Raw genomic sequence first — 15828 nt, 5'->3', positions numbered from 1 at the left:
TGTGCCCAGGAGACACCTGCCGTTGTGCCTCAGTTGTGTGCCTCAGAGTGGCCTGAGGATTTGTGTGTCTTGCTTGATGCTCTTGCAGCACCAGCTCATCACGGCTAGGCCTGTGGGTGCCAGCATCCCTCCCCACCCGTCCCCTTAGCGGCCCAATTGACTGTGTGAGTTTCCTCCGGCTGCTGCTGTAACAAGTACTGCAGACTGGACGGCTTAAACAAATAAGTGTATTCTGTCAGTTCTGGGGCCAAAGTCTGAAATCAAGGTGTGGGCAGGACCGCAACCCTCTGAGGGCTCCAGGGAAGGACCTGCTCCTCAGTCTCAGCTCTGGTGGTCTCAGGTGTCTCTTGATTGAGGATGGCGTCCTTCTCTGTGTCCTCACGTGTTCGTCCCTCTGTCCTAATCTTCTCTTCTCAAAGGGATGCCGGCCACATGGATAAGGACCCACCCTAAGGACCTCATCCTAACTCGATCTTCCACAAAGACCTGTTTCTGAGTAAGGTGCATCGCAGGTGGGGAGGGTCAGGGCTGCAAGTTCTGTTGGGGACTCCGTTCAGCCCCTAACGGCGGGTTTGCCTATGTGCCGGATTATAACCCGTTATCTTCATTGTCTTTTGACCCGTATCTCAGCGCTGTTTGGGCCCCGAGCCTTTGTCCAGTGGTCGTGCTGAACTCCTATCTGCTTTATGGCCCAGCAAGGATTTCGGGTCACCTGTACTTCCTGGCAACACCTGGCGTGGACATACCCCTCCTCTCGGAGCTCAGGGCTTAGTCTGTGCTGCTCGTCCCCACTGGCCATACGACGTGGACATGGGATGGGTTCCCTGGCTCCCCAGGGCCCTGGCTGCCTTTGGAACACACTTGTCAGTCCACTTTTCCACCCTAGGAACCCCGCACCAGCGACACCCTGGAGGGAAGAGAGCAGGTGACTATGGGCCCTGCTCTCTGCCTCCTGCCGCTGCCACCAGGAGGAGAGGCTATCAGTGCGAGGAGGGCCTGGCCTGGCCTGGCCTGGGGCCCTCTGCACTGTCTGTTTGCCAACATGGGTTATTGCAAGGGGACCTTCCAGCCTGTTCTCAGAACAGCTCCTGCAAACACTAAGGACTAGTTGGTGGCTCCCGATTTGTAATCAAAGGGTAACCAGGAGCACCCTTCCTTTTCCTGTTTATGATTGCCCCTGAAAGTAATAGCAAGGAACTTGAGGCTGTGGCAGCTACAACGTAGCCCTTCCATTCCAAGGACTCAGCACCACCCCCCCTCAGTGAAGGTCACTGAGTGAGACCAGCCAGGTCATTTTGGGGAAAACGTGACCAAATTTCTCTCAGTAATCACTGCTGTGGGTGACCAGTGAGTGGAGCAACTGACTTGGACCTGATTGAGTGCTGAGAGCCGGCCGAGGCATTTGGTCAAACAAGCAGACATGTTTGTGTCCAAGGGAGCTATGGAACAGTTTAGTCCACTTCATGTGGGTGAGACACAACCCCCAAATCCTAGGATCTTTTCCCCTGGAAGCCTCACCCACTTGTTCCAGAGAAACCAGTTCCAGGAGATGGCATATCCATAGCCCTGCACTTTTGAAAGGGCTTGGGAAATTGGCCATAGGTAGCTCTGCAGAGCTTACCAGGTAGGCCCAGGTCAGGTGCCCTGGCATTGCCAATTTTAAGTTGAGTGTCTAAGTGTGTAGAATGCTATCTCCTCAGTCCCTGGCAGTGTTCTAGTTTTGCAGCCAAGTATAGGTGCTTTTACTCTCTCTCTCTCTCTCTCTCTCTCTCTCTCTCTCTCTCTCTCTCTCTTCTGAAAGATTTTACTTATTTATTTTTCAGAGAGAAGGAAGGAAATCGAGCACTTACAATGACATGGATGAACCTAGAAGACATGCTAAGTGAACTCAGACACAGAAGGACAAATACTGCATGATGTATATGCACATGCTCAAACTCATCAAGTTATACATATTAAAGATGTGCAGGTTTTGCATATCAATTATACTTCAATAAAGCTGTAAGAAGTTTATGAAAGAGATTTACAGGCACCCTGTGGGAAAGGAATACTTTCCCCCATGTGCTGAAATAAAAGGAAGTTTTATCTGCAGAGAGATGTCTGACCTAGAGAGAGATCTGGGAATACTTAGTGATATAAAGTCAAGCGCACAGATGGGAGCATTCAGAAAAACGTGTGAAGTGGGAGTAGTGCTGGGTGAAGGAAGAGATGAGGGAAGACTCTTTAAGAAAAGTGAAGAGGGAAAAATTTGCAGAAGCATCTGAGAACAACTGGAGAGGCAGATGGAGGATCCTGGAAGAAGCCGTGTCAGAAAGTAAGGTGACAAGAGGGTTTGGCTTTGGGTGGTGGGCACACAGTGCAATACACAGGTCTTGTATCATTGAAATGTACACGCGAAGCCTATATGATCCTATTTACTAGTGTTACCCCAGTAAATTTAATAAAAGTAAAAATGAAATAAAGTAAAAATTCAGTAAGGTGTAGGCAAAACAAGAGACTGCATGAGAATAGAGTTAGTGATGAACCAGTTCACACCAGAGGCCTGTGAGGGAAACTTCTGGGTTGGGTCCTGTGGCAGGGCAGGACACTGCGTAAAATCTACCACCCGAAACCGTCTGTCACCAAGGGCAAAGGAGACCCCAACAGGCCGAGGGACAAGATGTCCTCATATGCCTTCATTATACAAACTCACTGGGAAGAGCACACGGAGAAACAACACCCAGGCTCCTCCAGGAATTTCGCTGAATTCTCCAAGAAGTGTTCAGAGACATGGAAGACCATGTGTGCAAAAGAAAAGTCAAAGTTGGAAGATATGGCAAAGAGTGACAAAGCACACTGCGACAGGGAGAGGACAGATTTCTATCCTCCCCCAGTTGATACAGGGGAAAAAAGATCCCAGTGCTCTTACAAGGCCTCTATCTGCCTTCTTTCTAGTTTTCTGTGAGTATCACCTAGAGATAAAAGGTGGATTATCCAATGGAAATAATGAAAAAGAATTGGTTGAAATGTGGTCTGAGCAGTCAGCCAAAGATAAGCAGCTGTAAGAACAAAGCAGCTAAGCTGCAGGAGAAAATGTGAAAAGGATATTGCCGCACACCATGCCAAGGGCCAAAGTGAAGTGGGAATGAAGGGCCCTGGCAGACCCACAGGTTTAAAGAAGAAGGAACCAGAGGATGAAGCGAAGTAAGAAGAGAAAGATGATGGAAAGGATGAAGATGAAGAATAAATGACTGTCCTGTACAGATGTGCCTGGAGTATTATGTGTTTTCTCAGGCAATTGTTTTGCTGAGAATGTAAAATCAAGCACAGCTTCATATTAGTTTCAGTAGAAAACCTGCATAAATTTTGGTATAGCTTGTAAGATTATTTGTAGGGGAAAGACATTTGAAAAAAATGCAGGTTGCACCCTGTCTGGTGTGGCTTAGTGGATTGAGCACTGGCCTGCAAACTGAAAGGTCACCTGTTCGATTCCCAGTCGAGGCACATGCCTGGGTTGTGGGCCAGGTCCCCCATTGGGGGTGTGCGAGAGGCAAAGGATCAATGTTTCTCTCACCCATTGGTGTTTTCCTGCCCCTCATTCTTCCTCCCTTCCCCTCTCTCTACAATAAACAAATCAATATAATCTTTAAAATAACAAAAATGCAGATTATAGCTTTCTGAGGGACTATTAAATACAGTTAGATTTTAAGGCTTCTGATGTTAATTTAAGTGTTTCCAATTATTGAGTGTTTTTTCTAATTTCTTTTTTCTTTACTTTTAAAATTATATTTTATTGTTTATGCTATTACAGTTCTCCCAAATTTTTGCCACCTGTCCCCTCCACCCCACCACACAGACTCCTTCAGAAAATCCCCACACTGTTGTCCAAGTCCATTGGTCCCACATACATCTTCTTTAGTTACTCTATTTCCTGTGCTATACTTTATATGTCCATGACTGTTCTGTAACTACCAATTTGCACTTCATAATTCCCTCACCTTTTCCAGCCAACACCCATAATGCCCCCACCCCCTTTCCATCCCTTCCGTCTGGCAACCATCAAAACGTTCTCTCTATCTATGTTCTCTTTCTGTTCTGCTTGTTTGCTTACTTTGTTTCTTAGGTTCAATTGTTGATAGATATGTTGTTATTGTTTCTTTTTTCTTCTTGCTGTTCTGATGGTGTGTTTGTGTGTGTGTGTGTGTTTATTTGTTTGGCTTTTGCTTCCTTGCATTCCAAATCATTGATTTGATTCTCAGCTTCATCCACTCAACTGTTGCTTCAATGTAAATTGTTCTTTGTTTCAATTAGTGTATCCTTCAGTCCCGACTGGATCTTTTCTACGCTGTTGAGGTTTTCACTAAGCTCCTTGAGCCTCCTTATAACCAACGTTTTGAATTCTGCACCTGATAGACTGCTTTTCTCTATTTAGTTTCGTTTTCCTTTTCCTCGAGTTTTGTCCTCTTCTTTCATTTGGGGCACGTTTCTTTGTCTGTTCTTTTTGGCAGCTTTCCTGTGTTTGTTTTTATGTGTTAGGCATAGCTACTATGTCTCCCAGGCTTGATGGAGTGGCTTAATATAGTAGGTGTCCTATTGGGTCCAGTGGCACGTCCTCCCCTATTACCCAAGCTGGGTACTCAAGGTACATCCACTGTGTGGGCTGTGTACACCCTACTGTTGTAGTTGAACGTTGATTGGTGTTGGCACGTCCAGCGTCAGCCACTGCCTGTGTTCTGTCTGGGGCCACACAACACTTGCCACAAAGTGATCTGCAGATGGTTGCTACTTGTGCTGGGCTTGGAGGTGACCAGTGGAGGCCAAGCAGTGAACAAAGGCTGACTGTTGCTAATGCCGGGCCTGGGGCAACTTAGCAAGAGGTATGGGGCTCACTGAGGCCAGATGCTGCTTGTTTGAGAGAATATAAAAAAGTCTGAAGCGTGAGCCAAGATAAGCCACTCATAAGGGCAAGCCATTGGAGACAGCTTGGTGGGCCTAAAAGTTGGGTGGTGCAGGTCCTCACAGAACAACCAGTGCGGGGCGACAGTGTTAGCCAGGCTGGTGGAGTCTCAGATATGGTCCCCATCTGCCAGCTCTGTCACTCTGTTGGGGGAGGGTTCAGAAAAGAAAAAAACAGCCTCCGCCAGTACTTTTGTGTGGGAGGAAGCTGACTCCCGCTCTCACCCTGACGCTGGATAATTCTATTCCTTCCCATATGCCTCTGATGCCTTTCAATCTGCTGGAGGTCAGAGGGAGGAAGTTCGAGTAAGTCTGTGCATGGGTCATTTAGGAGGAACTTCCTGGGACTCCAGAAGTTTCTCTCTTCCACACCTCAATCCCTGCTGGTTTTTACAGCCAGAGTCACAGGGACTTTGCTTCTTGACACTGGAATCCAGGGCCAGGGCAGGGGGACTGGTTTGGCGCTAGGACCCCTTGTTCCTGAGATATCCCTCCCAATTCTTATCTGCTACATGTGGATGTGGAATTAGCCTGTTCCTGGTTTGTTACCCTTGCTACCAGTCTTGATGTGATTTCTTCTTTAATTTCATAATTGTAGGACTTCCACTCAGCTCAATTTCTGATGGTTGTGAATGATGGTTGTTCTATAGTTTAGTTGTAATTTTGATGTACTTTGGATGTGATTGTGAGAGGAGGCAAACCAGTTTCTCTCCATTGCCATCTTGACCACATTTCATCTTTGTTCTTCCTGTAACATCAACAGAGCTGCTCCAGTTACAATGACTCTTCTCACGCTATCCATAGCACTTCAGGATGAGGTTTCCAGCTATGTGCTTGTCTCGAAACTTATGTTTGACTGCTTTTTGGAACATGCCCATCTTCTTTAATTTCTTGATTTGAGTATAGGGGCACAGTAAATTCATAGGAATTAGTATCAATGGTAAGTTTTGGGCTTTTTAGAATGTTGCATTGTGTTTAAAAAATGGTAATAAAATTATGTATATTAGCCCTGACCGATGTGGCTCAGTGGGTGGGCAATGTTCTGAAAAGTGGAAGGTTGCCAATGCCATTCCTGGTCAAGACACACGCCTAGGTTGTGGGTTCAGTCACTGGCCAGTGCGTGTACAAGATGCAACCTATTGATGTTTCTCTCTCACACCAATATTTCTTTCCCTCTCTTTGTCCTTCCCTTCCTCCCTCTCTCTATAAATATATATATATATATATGTACATATATATTTTATAAAATAATATACATAAAAAAGAAAGGTGTATAGCAAGTTTCAAGGTGAGAAAGTGCCAATGGTACTCGAGGCTGCAGAGATCCCAAGGCGAAAGCCTAAATAGAATCTATTGAAGGATTAGCTGTAAAGTTAATTATGGTGATGACTGCACATTTCCGTGAATTCACTAGAATCATTGACTTGTGCACTGGAAATGGGTGAATTTAATTCATTTTATGGTATGTAATTTATACCTCCAAAAAGTTGCTTAATGTCATTTTTAATTTAAAAAACTTGCAAATTCTGTAGCACTTTAATAACTACATGGAAAAAATGTCTCCGAACACATAATGCATTCTGTTAAACTGATAACCTAAAAATATACAGGCAAAATATAAACGCCTTTAGAATATGATATAGGAGAACAACTTCACGCCCTCAGGTTCAGAAAAGCATAATTATCTAGCAAGGAACAACCTCATAATCGTGTTTCTTCAACTAGGGAGAAGAAATGGAGCAAAGGCCACAAACAAATCATTCCCGGCGAAGGAAAATAAATGTGATAGGATTCCCAGTTTACACAGAACGTGGAGTGAAACAAAGTCCCTCTGTGTGGCCTCACCAGAAGCAAAAGCTGGTCTTCATCCGCAACAACAGATTCACAGTGGAGACCACAGACTACAGCTAAGTAATATAGACACTGTGCCTTTGTAGAACATCCTCATCTATATAGTCAAAGCTTAACAGGTGTCAACATCTGAACTCTTTACTGGTGGCTTTAAGGCAAAATGGGTAAGATGGGTCTCAAAATCTACCAAAGGAAGGACACATTGCCCTGAATAACTAAATCATAATAAATTCTAAAATTATCCTAACAGAAGTAACAAACAACAACCTTGCAAGAGTAAGATTGGAAGAAAGCTCACTTCAATAAGTGGCGGGCAGTGATGGGGTAAAAAGAACAGAGCAAACAATCTGAGTAAATCTCAGAGAAGGAAGTTCAGAAGGTTGTTGGTCTAGAAGCATGGCTGAAGGAAAAGGTGGAAGGATGTGGAAGGAGCTAAGAAGGAAAAGATAAGCGCCAACGAAGGAGCAGGGTACTCAGTTTGCACTTCACTTTCATAAGCAGTACTGCAAGCAGAGGTTAGAAATGCCTCTGTGAATACACACAGGCTGTCTTTTCAGAGTAAGACATACTTACTGGCCCTTGTCTACTAATCAAAGTCTACGTACCTTAAAATCTCAAGTCCAAGTTTAAAATCCCTGACCTCTCCAGGCAGAGCTCGGCTCCTCCCCACACAGCTAGGCAAACTTTGAAATATCACGATTAGCCTTCATCACATCACACTGAATGAACTTTATGTGTTTATGTCTCTTCTCCTACTAGACTGGAAGCTCCTTCTGACAAGGACAGTATATCATTTCACGCTAGCATCTATTACAGACCCCAGCACAAAGGAGGTGCTCAGGAAATACTTGCTGCGCGAATGACCGGGACTACACTGAGAAATGGTGGCTATAACAGGCAGCAGAGAGCAGTCAGAGGAAAAATCAAACAGAGTGAAACCATTGAGGAAACTGCTACAAAATTCCAGGGTAGAAGTAATGAGGAGCTGACCCCAGACAATGACTGGAAAACAAGAAAAGCGACTCAAAGACATGGATGACAACAAAGAGAAGTAGATGATGATGACAAGGGTCAAAGTCTTTGTTCCTGGAAAACCACTTATTCAAAATTTGTTGGGAATTTCCTTGGTGTAATATACTATAATAGGCATTAGGAATGCACTAATACTTGAAAGTAAAATTTAAAATGACCTCGATTTTTTAAATAGTATTGCCAATCAGGTCTCTAAGGAATTAAATTTAGAAGAAAAAGTAGTGGGATATTTTAAAGGAAATGAGCTTTGCACAGCAAACTATGGTCACTGATTATTAAAGTAACCAGAAATTGAAGTAACTCTCAGCCTTTGAGAAACTGACTAATGGTACATGTCTCCTAAGCTTCCCTACTCAGACTCATGGAGTCTCTGGCAGCTGGGCTATAGCATGGGGAGATATGACACCCCAACTGCCCAGGACACTAGCTAATTTTCTCTGCCCAAGAACGCTGCACCTGCCTACTGTAGGCTTTCCATGTAGGAGTAGAACTTCCAGGCACACCTCTGGGCGGGTGTGACCGACCCCTGCGGCCCCTTGACCGACTGTCTGTGTCATTGAGGTGCATAGGTGTGAAACCGTGATGGTCCTCACATGTAAACGTGTATACAAGCATATGCCAGATATATCGTGGTTTTGTACCGTGGCAGCCACATACAGTGAACGTCACAATAAAGTGAGTGACCTACATTTTTTCATTTCTAGGTGCTTATAAAAATTATATTTACAATATGCTGTAGTTTGCTAAGTGTCAAATAACAGTGTGTCTAAGAGTGATGTATATGCCTTAGTATAAATATGCTTTATTGCAAAAAATGCTAACCACCATCCGAGCCTTCAGCAAGTCATAATCTTTTTGATGGTGGAGGCTCTTTCTTTGACGTTGATGGCTGCTGGCTGATCAGGTGGTGACTGCTGAAGGCCGCGGTGGCTATAGAAGTTTCTTAAGATACAACCATAACGTTCTTCTCTGCATCCACTGACTCTTCCTTTCGTGAACAGTTTCCCTGTAGCGTAAGATTCTGTTTCACAGTGTTTTACCCACAAGAGAACTTCTTTGAACATGAGTCAATCCTCTCAAACCTGCTGCTGCTTTATTCGCTAAGTTGGTGTAATATTCTAACATCCTTGCCTTCATTTCAGCAATCTTCACAGCCTCTTCACTAGTAGATTCCATCTCAAGAATAGAAACTCTTTGCTAATCTATAAGAAAGAACTCCTCGTCTGTTGAAGTTTTATCATGAAATTGTAGCAATTCACTCACATCTTTAGGCCTGACTTCTGGTTGTAATTCTCTTGCTATTTCCACCACACTTGCAGTTACGTCCTCCACTGAAGTGCTGAACCCTCAAAGTCACCCGAGAGTCTTAGAATCAAGTTCTCCCAAACTCCTGTTAATGTTGCTATTTTGACTTCTTTTCTTGAACCATGAAGGTTCTTAATGACAGCTAGAATGGTGAATTTTGTCCAGAAGGTTTCGATTGACTTTGCCGAGACCCGTCAGAGGTATCCTATGGCAGCTAAAGCCTTACGAAATCTGTTTGTGAAATACTAAGACTTGAGAGTTGAAATTGCTCCTTGACCCATGGGTACAGAATGGGTGTTGTGTTAGTAGGCATGAAGACGACATTCCTAAGAGCTTTTGGATGACCAGGTGCACTTTCAATAAAAGAAATATTTTCTCCTGAGCTGTAGTTCTCAACATGGGCTTGAGAAAGATGTGCTCTCATTCAGGCTTTATTGGTCATCTATAGAGCACAGGTGAAGTAGATTTAGCATATTCTCAAGGGCCCGAGGATTTTCCAAATGGTAGATGATCAAAGCTTGGACTTAAAGTCACTGGCTACATGAGCCCCTAATAAGAGGCTCAGCCTATACTTGGAAGCTTTGAAGCCAGGCATTGATCTTCTCCTGTCTAGCTATAAAAGTCCCAATATAGAGCCTATTTGATCTCCACCAAAAATCTATTGTTTAACATAATCCCCTTCCATGGTTATCTTAAAGACCCCAAACAGCCACAGCAATCTTGAGGAAGAAGAATACAGGAGGAGGAATCACAATACTTGATATCAAACTATACTACAAGGCCATGGTAATCAGAATAGTTCTGGTGCTGGTGTACGAACAGACATATAGATCAATGGATCAGAATAGAGAGCCCAGAATTAAACCCAGGTCTATATGGTCAACTAATATCTGACAAAGGGGGAAGGAACATACGATGGGGTGAAAAGAGCCTCTTCAACAACTGGTGCTGGGAGAACTGAACGGGGACATGCAAAAAAATGAAACTAGACCACCAACTTACACCATACACCAGAATCAACTCAAGATGGATCAAAGACTTAAATGCAAGCTGTGACACCGTACAAGTCCTAGAGGAAAACATAGGCAGGAAAAATTTAGATATCCCACATAGCAATATGTTCACCAATATATCTCCTAAGGCAAGGGAAATAAAGAAAAGAATAAACAAATGGGATTACATCAAACTAAAGAGTTTCTGCTCAGCAAGAGAAAACATCAGCAAGATGAAAAGGGAACCAACTGTATGGGAAAACATACAGCAATTCAAAAGAACCTATGCACCCCTGTGGTCATAGCAGCACTATTTACAATAGCCAAGTGCTGGAAACCACCTAAGTGCCCATCTGTAGGTGAATGGATCAGAAATCTGTGGTACATTTACACAACGGAATACTATGCAGCAGAAAGAAAGAACTCCCACCATTTGCTACAACATGGGAGAGATTAGAGAGGATTATGCTTAGCGAAATAAGCCAGGCAACGAAAGACAAATACCGTAGGGATATCACCTGATACAGGAGACTAATGAACAACACAAACAAGAGAGCAAACTAGAGCCAGAGCCGAGTAAACGAGGAGCTGACTAACAGTTACAAGGTGGGAAGGGGGAGGGAGAAAAGGAGGGTAAGAACGGGAAGGGTCTAGTTGAGGAACATGTAGAAATGACCCACGGACATGTACAACGAGGTGGTGATGGACTGTGGGAGAAGGGGCGGGCCTGGGGGAAGCAATGGGGAAAAAAGTGGGACAACTGTAATATAAAGCAATTTAAAAAGACGATTGTTTAAAAATAATAAATAAATAAAACAGTGGTCTTAGCTGGATAACCTACTACAGCTCCTGGCTGCTTCAATGTGCACTTTGATGTTAAGGAGACGGCTTCTTTCCTTAAACCTGATGAGCCAAACTCTGCTAGCTTCTGCCTTTCTTCTGAAGCTTCATTGAAGGTAATTTGGGCTCTGCTCTGGGTTAGGCTTTGGCTTAAGAGAATGTTGTGGCTAGTTTGATCTTCAGGCCATCATAACTTTCTCCTTATCAGCAATAAGGCTGTTTTGCTTTCTTATCATTTGTGTGTTCACTGGGGTAGCACTTTTCCTTTTCCTCGAGAACTTCTGCTTTGCCTTCACAGCTTGGCTAATTTTTTGGTGGAGGAGGCCTAGCATTTAGCCTGTCTTGGCTTTTGACATGCCTTTTTTGCTAAGGTCAATTAATCCGAGCTTCTGATTTCAGCTAAGAGACCTGTCACTCTCTCTTTCGTTCGAACACTTAGACGTCATTGTCAGGTTATTTATTGGCATAAATTCAACATTGCTGTGTCTTGGGAAGTAACGAGGCTAAACATGGGACAGTCGGTGAAACAGTCAGAACACACACAACATTTATCAAGTAAGTGTGTGGTTTTATATGAGTAGAGTTTGTGGCCCTGAAAGAATTACAGTAGTTACCTCAGAGATCACTGATTACAGATCACAATAACAAATACAGTAACTATGAAAACATTTGAAATAGTGTGTGAGCAATATGTGATGCAGAGACAAAAAGTGAGCAAATGCTATTGGAAAAACAGTGCTGAGAGACTTGCTCAGGACACAAGTTTGCCACACTCTTTCACTTTATACAGAAAAATGCAGTATCTGTGAAGGTCAATAAAGCAGAGTGCAATGAGATGAGGTGATGTCTGCACTTAATTTCAGTTTGAACGCCAGGGTTCTTGGAACTGCACAGTAATGATTTTAACGTTGATGAGGAAAAATCAATATGTGAAGAAACTGTCACAATAAAATAAAAAATCTTCAGAGGTGGGGCTCGCCTACCAGATATCCAAGGTAGCTGAATAAAGCCCTGTCACCCAAACAGCACTGTGCTGCTGTGGGACATGGAGAGCTGAGACAGACACCTGTGTCTGGAGGCAGAAGTGAGCCAGGTGTCACCAGGAACTGGGAGTGTCAGGAGGGGTGGCCTTTCATTTTACAAGGAAGGCCAACATGCTGGCCAATAGTGATGTTGCGACCCTATAACCTTAGCTCCTAGCTCAGTGAATGAGAAAATAAATTCAAGATGACTTGGAAATAAAAATATAAAGAAAGCAAATAAGAATGTTGAACTCAGCAAGGACTATGGAGGTTATTTGTATAACCTTGGAGTAAGAAACACTGTTCAAAGGAAGATGTGAAGTATGGAGGTATTTTTCTCATCTCAGAGTAAGAAAGACTATTTAAAGCAAGGCAGTTTAGGAAGAGAATAGAGCTAATTCCCAAATAAAAGAACTCTGGTAGTGTTACAATTGCCCTACATGCAGATGACGTCGGGCTGTGATCTGTTTACTGTGAAGACAAATGAAATACAAAAGATTAACAGAAGTTGTTGACATTGAGCTTGTGTTACCCGAAATTCCAGTCCATTGGTAGCTGATTTTGAACAGTACCTCAGAGGCTCCTGGGCCCAGGGAAAGGACCTCACTGTGGGGACAGCACGCATCCCCCCAACTCTGGTGCCCTGTGCTCCTGTGTTTTCCCATCTCCCTTCTGCAAACAACTGGCAGTGGGATTGCTGGTTCATGGGCTTTCCAGGTGGGGTAATTTTACTTTCCCACTAGCAACGTGGGAGGCTTCCAATCTCCCAGAGCTTTGCCAACGCTTGGTACTGTTGGCCCTTTTGATTTGAGCCTCTCCTGGTCTATAGTGGCACTGCCCGCTGTCCATCTGCATCCCCCTCGTGCAAGGTCATTGGTCATCCTTTCACGTGCTCATTAGCCACCCACAGCAGTGAACAGTCTGTTCAAATCTTCTGCCCATGTCAAAAACGTGGTCATTTTTCTCACAATTGAGTTTAGAAACTTCTTTATGTGTTCTGGATACCAGTATAGATTGGTAACTACTTTATTTCTGTCTGTGGCTTCTGTTTTCATTTTTCTAAGGGGAACCTTTGGCGGGGCCTGTGTTTGTAGCGTTGATGAGGAGCAGCTCAAGCAACGGACCTCAGGGAGTCAGCCCTGCTGGCATGACCCCAAGCAGCGTGAGTGTAGAAATGATGCAACACAAGCATGCTCATCTCACACACCGACAGAGGCATGCACGGCATCACACACATACCGTGTTCATTTACACACACAGAGGACCATGCCCACACAGAAGCAAAATTCTCTGACTGAGTGGTCCTAGCCACAAGGTGACCTTGGGATTGAATAACAGGAAGGAGGCAGCACGGGGGCATCAGTACCTGTGGTTTTCCTTGTTGTAAGGGACCTCACAGTGCTCCTCTGTGAGGCACCTGGCCTCTGTTGTTCACGGCCTGTGTGTCATACTCATAGGTGCTCAACCCTTTTGACACTAAAAAGGAGAAAGAAGACAAAGCGCAGTTACAAACCATCCACTGTGCCCATGACTCAGCCCCTCAAGGCTCCACCTCAGGGTGTCAGAGGATGGATCCTCATCCACAATACTGGGGAGCTGCTGGATGGCTACTCCAGGGCCCACCTGGCCCTGGGGCAGCAGCCAGCAGCTGCTCACACACAGCCGAGGCTTGTTCCGCCCATTCCCGCAGGGGCCGCACTGCCTAGCTCACAGCCCACGAAGTGAACATGGACCTCTGACTAGTGCTGTGCGCCGCATGCTATTTATTGAGCTGAGATGCTGGCACCACCGTGCGGCAGGGATGCTCGCCCAGGTCCGGGAGCTCCATGGAGCTGAACCTCAACCTCTTCCCTGGGCAGTCTTCATAAGTGCTTTGGCTTGGGTTGTGTTTGGACCTGATTTATCTTTCTCCGTTAACTCCATTGGCTCTCAGTGCGTTCTTCCGCATTGACGCTGAACGTGAGTCACTGTGGCAGGATATATGCTTGCACTTGTGTATATTCCAGTGGAAATATTCATCCCTTTGCATGGGTTTCCCCAATTACCATCAAAATCAGCTTGTAGGCATGCCCTGTGTGTCTCCCAGAGCTCACACTTATTGGGAGTATGTTTTACGTAAAACATTTAACTCTGACATAATGATAAAGTAGGGAAGGCGCAGCACAGAACTTGAAACTTCACAGGTGAGGACCTTAGAAGCCAGAGTGCGAAGTGCTTGCATTAAAAGGAGGCCCACCAGTTTTTTCCTCCAACATCAGCTAGAGGTAATTTATAGAATCCTGCTCTTCCTCAATATCGCCCATGACGCTTCCTCTTCCATTTTCCATGAACGAGGCTTTTCTTGACACCTCTGCCTGGGCACTCTCCACGTCGCCCACATCCCTAGGGGTTCTCAGCCTCGCCAACAATTTCATTCACTCCCACTTATGTTCTGAAGGTTCATCAGGATGTTCCTGTCAGAAACTTCAAAATGAGCATCCAACTGCCAACAGCTTCCCACGTGTTCCCAGGAGTGCCCACCGCCGGGCATCCTTCCTTGCCTTGTGTACTCCATCCTCGTCCTTCGGAGTGGGGCTTGTCCTAGCGACTTTCAGAAAAGGCAATGGGCCGTCCCTTCCATGATTGGGCCAGAGGGGCTTCTTCCGTCCTGCTGCCCTCTCTCTCAGCCTCATTTGGTCACTGCCATGTTCCCAGATTCTCGACATGTGGGGACAGGCACGGGACAAGGATCGGATGGAAGCCACTGGCCAACAACTCACAAGGGCTGACCCTGCCGGCAACCTGATGGTGAGCCCTGAGTGGGTCCTACCCAGGCAGATGCGACCAGAGGCCCCACTAGCACCATGACAGAGCCTCACCAACCATCCATGGCCAAAGGACCCAGCTCAGCTCTGCTGGACTCCTGACTCACAGCACTGGGAGGTAATAATGTGTGTGTTTTTCGGTGGCTGCGATTTACTGTAAATAATGTCCCAGCTCTCCTGGGTGCCCCACTTGCAATGAGCGTGGCACCAATACCCTCTTGGCTACTCAAACTGAAGTCCCCAGGTGGCCATCCTGTACATGTTCAGTTCTCTTGTCCCTGTAAACTAATCACCTGTGTCCTGAATGGCTGCTGCAGGTGCCAGGCGTAGCTTGCCTGCCCAGTGTGTACCTCCAGGCTACTGCACACCCTGCTAAGGGGCGCTCTTTTCAAAATGTGTCCTTGACCCCATCCCCCATCTGCTCTACCCACCCCCACCAGTGCGCTCCGCAGCGTTGGGAAGAGCCTTGGCCAACAGCGCTTCGGGCACTGTCTCTGTGCACTCCTCTGTCTCAGCTGGGGTTGTCCCCGCACTCGAGCTCCTTCTCTCAGAGGCTACAGGCAATAACCATCCCGATTTCCCAAGAAAGGCTTCACAGTGTCAGGGAAGCCATGCCCTTCCCTATTCAAGGATACGATGGAGCCTGCCACATGCCCCTGCCGTGTGGACATGAAAAAACTAACAGGTCTCCTGAAGAGAGTCTGGCTAGTGGTACCTTGTCATGGTGTGGAATGTTTTCATTGTTAGGATTGCTGATCAGCGCTTTTCTCAATCACCCTGCTCTCTTTCCATGGTCTTCTCATCTTGCTTCATAGGTCTTTGTTATCCCTCTGAACATGTTAACCCGCTACTGTTTAATGTCTGTCATGTTTTCTGCAGTTCTGGGAACAGAACTTGCCCTGCCACCACTCAGGATGTCGGTTTGTCCTTTGGGCATGGAGCTCATTTCTGGCCATCTGAGGGGCAGCCTGCCTCAGGACACATGTAAACGTGAGGGGGCAAAGACTGGGCAACGTGGACTAGGGGCTTGGGGGCACGTACCTAGGT

The 15828-nt window shown here is 45.5% G+C and overlaps 1 long non-coding RNA gene across 2 annotated transcripts; it reads left to right on the top strand.

Moving 5' to 3' along the window:
* The first annotated feature begins 409 nt into the window (after positions 1-409).
* LOC150002019 (uncharacterized) lies at positions 410-8507 on the top strand. 2 transcript variants are annotated; one of them, XR_016513105.1, is made up of 4 exons: positions 410-496; positions 1824-2314; positions 6661-6846; positions 7546-8507. It is a non-coding gene; the product is annotated as an uncharacterized LOC150002019 (long non-coding RNA). The 2 variants fall into 2 exon arrangements; XR_016513106.1 differs by having other exon boundaries at positions 1824-2319.
* Positions 8508-15828: the final 7321 nt, after the last annotated feature.

This window comes from Furipterus horrens, unplaced genomic scaffold, assembly GCF_987537825.1.
Source record: "Furipterus horrens unplaced genomic scaffold, mFurHor1.1.pri manual_scaffold_9, whole genome shotgun sequence".
Classification (NCBI taxonomy): domain Eukaryota; kingdom Metazoa; phylum Chordata; class Mammalia; order Chiroptera; family Furipteridae; genus Furipterus; species Furipterus horrens.
Note: the sequence above shows the minus strand (reverse complement) of the source record. Positions and strands in the feature narration are given on the sequence as shown.